This window comes from Anser cygnoides, chromosome 36, assembly GCF_040182565.1.
Source record: "Anser cygnoides isolate HZ-2024a breed goose chromosome 36, Taihu_goose_T2T_genome, whole genome shotgun sequence".
NCBI classification, from domain to species: domain Eukaryota; kingdom Metazoa; phylum Chordata; class Aves; order Anseriformes; family Anatidae; genus Anser; species Anser cygnoides.
In genome coordinates this window covers 1,885,730-1,896,949 of record NC_089908.1, presented here as the reverse complement: position 1 = coordinate 1,896,949, position 11,220 = coordinate 1,885,730, and the positions used below count along the sequence as shown (strand labels likewise).

At 43.4% G+C, this 11,220-nt stretch overlaps 1 protein-coding gene and 1 pseudogene across 1 annotated transcript in view; one reads left to right on the top strand and one right to left on the bottom strand.

The window, feature by feature from the left end:
• Positions 1–719: 719 nt before the first annotated feature.
• Positions 720–2,582, bottom strand: LOC125181454 (cyclin-G-associated kinase pseudogene; annotated as a pseudogene).
• The window catches only part of LOC125181504 (vasculin-like), a 62,572-nt gene continuing 53,921 nt past the window's right edge, over positions 2,570–11,220 (top strand). The window contains 1 exon segment of the mRNA XM_066986963.1: positions 2,570–6,866. The gene's annotated coding sequence lies outside the window, so the exon portion shown is untranslated.

Sequence of the window (11,220 nt, the reverse complement as noted above, 5' to 3'; positions counted from 1 at the left end):
CCACCGAAAAAATAGGTATTGGCAGCATATGAAGGAGTTCGATCTGCTTCGGAAGTGGTCGGTACTGAAGCGCAGCTCCTCCAGTCACCCCGATAAAGGCACGCATGACACGGACTCCTCATGGCTCTTCAACAGCAGGACCTTTATTGCCATTTTTCACCACTACATATGCATTTTCCCCGTAGCCCCGCATGCTGTCCACGTGCCCAAATCTGTCTTACAATTGGTTAGAGACCCTCAGATACGCGCCTTGAGCCAGCCAGCAATTGGCTACTGCCCAAAGCTCATCTTTAACACTGTAGCCAATTTACTTTCTCGTCCTTGCTCAAATTTTTAGTTCTACCGCTGTTTTCCTCATTATCTCTAACTCAGGGATGTGTGAAACAGCACGAAGCCACCTGTGAATTCCTTTCCCCCAAAGAGCACAAAGCTCCCTGCGAATTCTTCTCCCACACCCCGACTGCTGGTACTAGGCTGGATGTTCAAAGGAAGGGTCCCCTCTACACATCATGCAACTGATGCTACATGGAGGAAGTGGGTTGCCCTGATTACTCAGCGGGCTCAAATAGGAAACCCCAGTCGCCCAGGGATCTTGGAAGTGATTATGGACTGGCCAGAAGGCAAATACTTTGGGATATCACCGGAGGAGGAGGTGGCCCGTGCTGAAGAAGCCCCGCTGTACAACAAGCTATGAGAAAATGAGAAGCAATATGCCCTGTTCACTGATGGGTCCTGTCGCATTGTGGGAAAGCATCGGAGATGGAAGGCTGCTGTATGGAGTCCTCAAAGTCATTTGCTGAAACTTTTGGCTTTTGACCAAAGCTTGGGGTTCTGACTCCTCTTTCTTCTCGTCCTCCAATAACGCTGAAGTTCCCTGTATAATTGCGTTTAGCTGTAGTGCTGGATTTAGTCTGGGACTGCCACGAAGTACTTTGTGGTTTTGTGGATTTCTGCCACTGATTTCCTGACTTCTGAGATGGAGCGGTCTTCTGACCAAACCCACTACCGGAGAATCCACTTGTGGAGGAACCTGGAAGACCAGATGCAAGACTGGCAAGGTCAGCAAAAGGGTCAACGTTCTGAGACTTAGACCGGCTGAAGGACGGACCTGAAGACACACTGGACTGACTTCCTGTGGTAAGAACTTGACCTTCAAAAGCAGACTTCATCTGTGCCGATGGTGCATAGACAGGTCCGGAAGAATCTACCCAGGAATCCCATCCACCTAAGAGATCTGGGTAGCTTGTAGAAGATGACATTTTAGGTGTCTCTAGTCCCAGGTTCCCTGAATTCAAGAAATCTGAACTAGAAGACCGAACCGAATTACTTGTAGGAATAAATGTATTAGGAGTAGATGTTGCATTTGGATTCAGCATGCCTCTAAAGAAGTCTGCACTAGGTAGGGACAGATTCTCAGAACTTGATGACATTGTGAACGGGTCGAAAGGATCAGCTGATGCTGAAGACATCTTAGTAGCAGCTGAACACTGAGACTGACTGCTGAGAAAGAAAGATGTTCCTTGTCCAAGAAGATCTCCAGTGGACTCTTCTGGGATCTGTGATGCACTACCCACAAACAGATTGTTCAACAAGTCTGCATTACTTGTTGAAGAGCTTGTTTCTGAGATAGGTTGTTCCTGTTCTAGTGGAATATCAGAGTTCAGTCCCAGTAAATCTACATTCTCTTCAGTGAGAGGTTTTTGTAACAATGCAGATGAAGCTTCAAAACTGGCTGCAAAAGGCAACTCTCCTTCCTGAGTACCAGAGTCTCTCTCACCAACAGTTACTGCCCCTTCTTCACCTGGAAATGCAGGGAATTCCTCATCTGAAGGATCACTCTCTTCTCTCTCATTAGATAGTTGAACATGATCATTTTTGGATGAATTATTGTCTATTCCACTTCCTGGATTTTTTCCTTCTTTCCAATCCAGAGAATGAAAGAAGTTATTTGCATCAGTACCACTGCTATGGGAGGATTCTGTCTCGGCTGGGGCACTTTCTGAAGACTGCTCCAGTTGGGATGCTTCCGCTTCGTATTGTGCAGTTGAACCTGGCTGTCTAGGCAGCTCTGGTTTCCCGAATTTTGACAAAATCTCTTGTTGTTCCTCTCAGGTAGAGAAAAGAATCTTGGGATTCAGTCCCTTCATATTCATGTTATCCCATGGTGGCTGCTCACAGCTAGGTCTGTCTCTGGGCTCCACCTCCACTTCCAGATTGACTTGAAATAAATCAGGATACTTCTCTTGAATGTCACAGGCATCAAGGTCATACTTAGCAAATTTCACTGTGGTGGCATTTCGGGGCACAAAACCTGTGTGGAACTGAATCTGAAACATCTTCATAGAAGCCATCTTGGCTTGTAGTCGGCCTCCAAGCGTTGACCGGGCGTGATAGATCACAATGAGGACATCACCTTGAACTGTTATACCTAGTGGAATTACTGCTTTACCATCTTCAATTTTGAACTCCTTCATTTTGTCATATTCCTGGGAGGTAGTGGTTACTCTTTCATCCCCAACATATACTTCACAAAAAGGCCTGCAGCCATTACGCTGCTTACTGAACAGAGGAACTGGAGTCATGATGTCCTACACGTCCTACACGATGAGTTGCAGAAGCTGCTGAGGGAGAAGGTGAATTGAGTCAGTTTGCAGAAGTGAAAGCCATCCAGCTGGCTTTAGATATTGCTGAACGAGAAAAGTGGCCAGTTCTCTATCTCTATACTGATTCATGGATGGTAGCAAATGCCCTGTGGGGGTGGTTACAGCAATGGAAGCAGAGCAACTGGCAGCGCAGGGGCAAACCCATCTGGGCTGCGGCATTGTGGCAAGATATTGCTGCCCGGGTAGAGAACCTGGTTGTAAAGGTACGCCATGTAGATGCTCTCATGTGCCCAAGAATCAGGCTACTGAAGAACATCAGAACAACCAGCAGGAGGATCAGGCTGCTAAGATTGAAGTGGCTCAGGTGGACCTGGACTGGCAACATAAAGGTCAATTATTTATAGCTCGATGGGCCCATGACACCTCAGGCCATCAAGGCAGGGATGCAACATATAGATGGGCTTGGGATCGATGGGCGAACCTGACCATGCATGCTATTGCACAGGTTATTCATGACTGTGAAACGTGCTGCAATCAAGCAAGCCAAGCGGTTAAAGCATCTTTGGTATGGGGGAGGAATGGGGAGGTCCAATGTGTACCTCAAGGGGATCTGATGTTGGTTGAGAATAGCCCATGAGTTGAATTGTATTATGTTAATTATTACATAATGCTGTATGTCATCACTACCATGATTGCTACATGTCAGTGTCCCATTAATGGTATCACAGTAACAGCCACGCCGATAATGATGAATGAATTCTGATAGAATTGGACAAGCACAGCGGCGTGATGGAACCAGAACGAGCTTCAGCATGTGATGATCCAACATCCAACATCACACATCATCTCTTCTACCCTGCAAGACTGCTGGGACAGATGGAGCCCAAAGTCAGTCACAGACTCCACAAACTCAGTGGACGTTTTATATACATATATGAAGGTGGTGACTAATTGGAATGTATTGGGAAGTGTGGGACCTAAGCATGACATAAATGGTATGGAATAAGGGGTGGATATTGTCCTGGTTTTGGCTAGGGTAGAGTTAATTTTCCTCCTAGTAGCTGGTATGGTGCTGTGTTTGGTATTTAGGATGAGAATAATGCTGATAACACGCTGATGTTTTAACTGTTGCAGAGCAGTGCTTACACCAAGCCAAGGACTTCCCAGCTTCTCGCTCTGTCCTTCCAGTGGGCAGGCTGGGGGTGCAGCAGGAGCTGGGAGGGGACAGACCCAGGACAGCTGACCCAAACTGGCCAAAGGGGTATTCCATACCATCTGACGTCATGCTGAAGAATTAATATGGGGGGGCTGGCCAGGGTGGGGAGGGATGGATCTGCTGCTTGGGGACAGGCGGGTGGTGAGCAATTGCATTGTGCATCACTTGTTTTGTACACATTAGCAGTATAGTAGTACTGTTGTTATTATTTTCCTGTCCTAATAAACTGTTTTTATCTCATCCCATAAGCTTTCACTTCTTTTTTGTGATTCTCTCCCCTGCCCCATAAGGGGGTGGGGGGAGGGTGAGTGAACAGCTGTGTGGTGCTTAGCTGCTGGCTGGGTTAAAACACAACAGAGAGTGATTACTTAAATTATTTACTCAAAAATCATTTTATTCTGAACTTCAGTATCCTTTGTTTTCTTGAAATTTTTGAAGGCCAGGTTGGAGACATTTTATTAAGATTATTATTTTTTTCACTGTTAGCAGATGCAGTTCTGGACATTATATTATTTTCTAATACGTGGAGCAAGTCAGAGTACATCATAAGGAAGAGGCTCTTCACTGAGAGGGTGGTCGCACACTGGAACAGGCTCCCCAGGGAAGTAGTCACTGCGCCAAGCCTTTTGGAGTTTAAGAAGCGTTTGGACTGTGCACTCAGTCACATGGTCTAAAATTTGGGGTAGACCTGTGTGGTGCCAGGAGTTGGACTCGATGATCCTTATGGGTCCCTTCCAACTCGGGATATCCTATGATTCTATAGATGTTACTACCTCTGACTGTAAAAATCCCTGGCTACTCTGTAACAAGTCTTGTATGTGTCTGCACTGTAATCTATTTTTAAAGTGTTGTGTGGAGATATGAGCTCTGCTAACAGGTGCTTGCTAGGTTCTGCACTATGCTTACCCTATAATGGTCTTACACTTCCTGGTTAGAAGTTGCTGCAATATATTGCCAGTTTGCCTGCTTATTTAATGGTTGTGATTTAACCTGTCAGACAGTTAAATACTACACGCTTGTTTGCTTGCCACCACCCCCAAGTGGGATGGGGGAGAAAATTGAAAAGTGCAAGAACTCATGAGTTGATGAGATAAGGATAGCTTAATAATAATGGGGGGGGGGGGGATAAACCAAGTGATGCACAATGCAATTGCCCAGGCAGCCCCCGAGCAACAGTCCCCTCAATTTTTATTGTTCTGTGTGACATCCTATGGTACGGACTATCTTTTTGGGTCAGCTGTCCTGGTTCTGTCCCCTCCCAGCTTCTTGTGTACCCTTAGCCTCCTTGCTGGCAGGACAGCATGAGAAGCTTGAAAAGTCCTTGATTTAGTGTAAGCACTGCTCTGCAACAGCTAAAGCAGTGTGTCACCTGCATTATTTTTCTCCTAAGTCCCACACACAGTACTGTACCAGCTACTAGGAGGAAAACTAACTCTATCCCAGCCAAAACCAGGGCATTATTGAAATCCTTCAGGAGTGAAGGAGGGTGAAATCTGTAACTGACAGTTCTGGTGGCAGGAGTCCTTTTTCCTCCTGGTGAATGTGGGGGGTGGTAAGATTTTTATATATTCAAGAAAATGCAGAAGTCTTATTAAAAAGCTACCTAGCATTTTCAGAACGGAGGAAAAAGAGGAAAATTTTTGGGGGGGAGGGGGGGGGCTGTAGTCTCATGGTCACCGCCTAAGCGAAAAACTGACACTTAATTACCATGTTATATTTGTGTGCATGTATTTGTGCAGTTAAACAGTTTCATGTATAACAATTCTTAATTTCTGGCATTTAAGCATAATAGGAATTGACAGGTTTGAATATTTGAAGTCTTAAAGTTGTTCCAGAATCCTGTTCTTCTGATCTTCAAAACTCCATTTCCAACTGGTATTTTTTTTTTTGTCCTTTTGTGGTGTTTTGGATTAAAACACCTCTTTTCTCAGTGGACTTTACTCCTTCAGATGTTTATGACCAATGTTTAAATATATCTTAGTTCCTCATTTTGTGAGGCAAAGCAAGCAGAGAAGTTTTCTTAGAGGCTTCTTTTGTCCATGATGACTGAAGTAGTTTGCTATTGCCCTTGGAAAAATTTTGAATTTATGATGTTATTCCAGATGTGGCCTTACTTGTATCTTGTTTTGTGATGATATAAAAAAGAAAATGTTCAGGGAAGAATGACTATGCTGTTTAAGATTTTTTTTTTTTTCATTTAATTTGGTAAGCTGAAGCTAAAGATAGTTGTTTTAGTTTCATCTTTTTGTTTTTTTTTTTGGTAATGTGGAGTTCTGGGAGTTGACTCTAGATGATGTTTTTTCTTAACCTTTTCACAGAAGTCTTGACTTCTGATTCACGCAGTTGCTTTCAGTTTCCCTTTTCTCAACGCGTTGCTACTCTTTCTACTACTCTTTCTAAAACAGAGGCAATATATTAAGCTTTCCTGAATACTGTTGTGCTAAGACAACTATGTTTTAAAAGTGTCTCCAGCTACTTTAAAACTGATGAAAAATACTTTGTCACAAAAGGACCCTATCAACTCCATCATAAAAAAGAAAAACAAACTGACCTTTTTGATTGTTTGATTATACGGTGTAGTGTTCTCGTTTCAGCTGTTAATGTGGCTCAAAGTGGGTGGCTTATCTTTACGAGATCAAATCTCTTCACTGTACATCGTTTGGAACTAGTTGTTCATTTTTACTTGGTATTCACTGCCTTATTGATGTTCAGACCTCACAAAACAATAGAATTAAATTTTCAGTAATTAAATACTGGAATAATTGTTGCATGTTACCTGAAACAAAATTCTTTACAGACTTCTTAGATGACCCTCAAGAAACAAAACTGAATTAATTCTTTCCTTGCTGCAGTCTATTCTGCTATCCACGTGCATAGCAAAACATACATTTTGTGAAGATTTTAATCTAAATCTATACCAATGGAAGGCTTTTTTTATGAAGTCGCTATGCAGAACTTGAATCAGACATCAGAAACTATTGCTACCGTGAGACTTAATCAGACTGCTAAAAATATTCAGGAAACTGAAATGCATTTGAATGTTAATGGTAAGAGGATAGCAATATTTCAGTGTCTTTTTCTTGCCTTTTTAGAATTTTACAGCTCTGTTTCAGTGATGGACAACCTAAGCCAAGTTAGCTTTCAGGATACTTTTACTAAAGGCAGGTATGTTTTGAGTTTGTGCTTCTAAGGAACGATGAGTTCACTGTGACAAATTTTGGGCTTAATTTTTTGTTACCAAGAGAGCTTCTGAAAGCAGTAGAATCACCGTATTCAGATCTATGGAGCTTACCTCAATACGTTTCTGATAGTCGTTTTTTAATGTTGGGTGTACAACAACTGTTTTATCATGGAATCATAGAATGGTTTAGGTTGGAAGGGACCTTAAAGATCATATAGTTTCACCACCCCCCCCCCCCCCCCCAGATGGGCAGGGACGCCTTCTACCACCTTCCACGAGACCAGGTTGCTCAAAGCCCCATCTAACCTGGCCTTGAACACTTCTAGGGATGGGGCATCCACAACTTCTCTGGGCAACCTGTTCCAGTGCCTCACCACCCTCTGAGTGAAGAATTTCTTCCTAATATCTAATCTAAATCTACCCTCTTAGTTTAAAGCCATTACTCCTTGTCCTATCGCTACGTTCCCTGACAAAGAGTCCCTCCCCAGCTTTCCTGTAGGCCCCCTTTAGGTACTGGAAGGCTGCAATGAGATCTTCCTGGAGCTTTCTCTTCTCCAGGCTGAACCACCCCAACTCTCTCAGCCTGTCTTTCTAGGAGAGGTGCTCTCTGGTCATCATTTATCAATGTTAATGAACAGTGGTTGATCTGATGTATGGTGTGTATATAAGAGAAGGCTTGCTAGGAGACGAGTTCTTCATGGTCTGTCATTATAACTAAATCACTCTTGTTAATGCTTGTATGGGTGCATACTACTTATTTTCATTCTATTCAAATACCTAAGGTGTGAATTTTTAGTTAAATGTGGGACAGTCCTGTATTTCTCAAAGGCGGAAATGTTCTTCTAAATGTTCTTCTAAATGTTCTTCTAAAATGAATTGCTTATCGGTGCTACTTATTTGCCTTAGGCTCATGAGTCTTTGCAAAGGTAACTGTTTGATGTCAAGCTGGAAGGATATATCAAGTGAACTAAATAGGTCTCTTCAGTATTTTTATTAACATCTGCAATAATGAAATAGAGCATACTTATTAAATATGTAGGTAGTACAAATCTGAATAGAGGTTGCAGTTGCTTTGGGGGATACAGAATGCAGAAATGTCTCTGACTGCTGGGGATAGATGAAGTAATGGACTTGAATAGCAGGGGAAAAAACAAAAATTGTCAGATCTTGTAGAAGAAATCTTTGAAACGATGTAAGAGCAATTCAGTGCTGGAACGTGTTGCAGAAGAAAGTGGTAGTCTAACTTGTTGGTGTAACTTAATTTGAACTCAACCAAAAATCAAACTGATGTTTGGCAACCAAACTGATTGTAAATGGTTTAGGCATAGCAAATCTTGCCTGAGGTGACAGTAGTCTTGCTGGCCTTCCGTTCTCACTTTGTGATCTGTTTTCAGTTTGCCAAAAATAACTTCCTGGGGATGAAGAGTACTCTAGTGTTGATACTTGTAATGAAGCAGAGCTCGTACTTGTAATGGAAACGTTTTCTGTATTAAAATACATTCTAAGGCAAGCTTGTTGGCAACATCGGAAAGGTAGCAACTAGGAATATTTATGGAGCCTGGTAAAACATGGGGTTGGTAACTTAAAGCTGGATAGGCTGTATATTCTAAAATGTGGTTTAAAGAAAAGCTAACCGATCAGGTGGATGATTAGTTGCGTGGCACTAGCCACGCTCAGGGTTTTGGGTTCTACAATCTCAGGTGCACTTTTGACCAGCCATGTTGGCACTGGATGGTGCGCACTTGACCAGGTGGTGCAAGAGCATTCTGCGTAGCAAGTTGGCAGGATTTATTATCAGAGCTTTGAACTAGATTTAGCGGAGGAAGGAATGTACCTCTGACAGAAAAGTACTAGGGACTGCTGAAACTTTAGGAAGCAACAGGGGAAATAGTTGTGAATTGTCACAAAGGAAGGAGGAATTGTCACAAATAGGAGGGCTCCTATAAAAAGGTGATGCGGCTGATAGCCCAGCTGTGAAGTGCCTCTACGCCAATGCGTGCAGCATGGGAAACAGGAGGAGTTGGAAACCATAGTGCAATTAGAGAACTATGGCCTAATTACCACAGAAATGTGGTGAGATGAATCACACAGCTGGAACACTGGAATTGAGGGCTGCAAGCTTTACAGAAGAGAGACAGGGAAGGAGGGGAGGGGGTGTGGCCCTCTGCTAAGAAATGGATAGATTGCAAAGAGCTGCTTCTGAGAAACAGTCACAGACAGGTTGAGAGCTTATGGGTAAAAGTTAAGGAGCAGACCAATAAAGGACACCTTGTGGTTGGGGTCTACTACAAGCTGCCTTGTCAAGGGGAGTCTGTTGATGAGGCCTTCCTACTTCAGCTACAAGAAGCATTGTGCTTGCAGGCTCTCATCCTGATGGGGGATTTCAAATGCCTGAATGTCTGCTGGGAAAGCCACACAGCAGGCTGTAAGCAATCCAGGAGACTCTTGGAGTGCATCACAGATAACTTCCTGGTCCAGGTATTAGACAAACCAACCAGAGGAGAAGCGTTACTGGACCTGGCGCTCACCAATGCGGAAGAGCTCATTAACGAGGTTGAGACTGGAGGCAGTCTGGGCTGCAGTGACCATGCCCTGGTTGAGTTTGTGATCTCGAGGAATATGGGCTTGGCAAAGAGCAAAGTCAGGACCCTGAACTTCCAAAGAGCAAATTTCAAGCTATTTAAAGACCTGGTGGATGAGATACCCTGGAACACTGTCCTTAGCTCTGTTCAGCTCCTTTGTCCCTGGCAACTCTTTAAGGATGTTTTCCTTAGAGTGCAAGAACTCTCCATCCCCCTGTGTAAGACAGAAAGCAAGCAGGGAGGGCAGGAAACTGGGATGGCTGTGCAAGGACCTGCTGGTCAAACTGAGGTGCAAGAAGGAAATGCACAGGCAGTGGAAGCAGGGGCATGTGGCATGGGAAGAGTACAGGGATGCTGCCTAGACGTGCAGGGATGGGATCAGGAAAGCTAAAATGAAAGAAAAAACAAGCAAACAAAAAAACAGCTTTAGTATGACCTCATGGCAAAAAAAAGAAGCAGCAACTTGACTAAGTAGTGCAGTTTAATACTTACAAATTTGTTAAACTTCTTTTTAGTTGTTGAAATTTCTCTTGCTGGAAGTCTGCAGTAGCCCACTTCAGGCCAAAATGCAATGATAATTATCAGTTATCTAGTTCAGATTCCACAGTGCTTGTTAAAACTTATCAAATTACAGCAGTTTTAGATTGGAGTGACCCACATCTGTGTTCACTAACAGATCTGCACTCTGTTGTGCATAGACATGGAATACATGTTTATTTGCTTTTCCCTATAACATGCACTTGGATGTTAATTGTGTTTTCACTACCTGAATTTCTAATAATGTGTACATCATACTTAAATATTTTTGAGTCTGTGGTGGTTTTACCGTGCTAGGCAGCTGAACACCACAACCGCTGTCTCCCTCCCCCTCCTTAGATGAGGAGGGGAAGAAGTAAAGGAAAGAACAACTCACGGGTTGAGATAAGGATGATTTAATTAAAGGAAAAACAAATAATTATTAAGGAAAGATTATTATTAATTAAACAATTTAACTAAATTAACAATTTAACTAAAGGGGAAAAAAAGGAAAGGGGAAGAGGGAGGGGGAAAGGGAAAACTAAACAAAACAAGTAAAGGCTATGTGGAAGTGCAGAGGAAAGAAATTACTCTCTACTTCCCACAAATGAGCGATGCTTGACCACGTCCTTGAAGCAGGGCCTCAACGCACGTAGCCGGTGTTCGGGAGGAGGACAGACGTTTTCACAACGAGGGCCCACCCCTCCCCTCTTCCTCCTTTTTCCACCTTTTATTGCTGAGTGTGACATCATATGGTATGGAATATCCCTTTGGTTGGTTTAGGTCAGCTGCCCTGGTGATGTTTCTTTTCTCACATCTTTGCCCACCCCTAGGAGGGTTAGAGAGAGTCCTGATGCTGTGCCAGCACTGCTCAGCAGCAGACACAACACTGGTGTGATACCAGGGCTGTTTTAGCTACGAGTGCAGAGCACAGCACTGTATGGGCTGCTGCAGGGAAAGTTAACATCCCAGCCCGACCCAGTACAGAGTCATTGATAATTTTGCTGTATCTAGCCGTAGAGCATGATTCAGATACCCTTATAATTCAGGTAGTGTTTCATCCATTTCTTTCCTTTCAGTGCTATAGTTCAGCTTTAAGCAATAGTTTATATTACCTTGCAT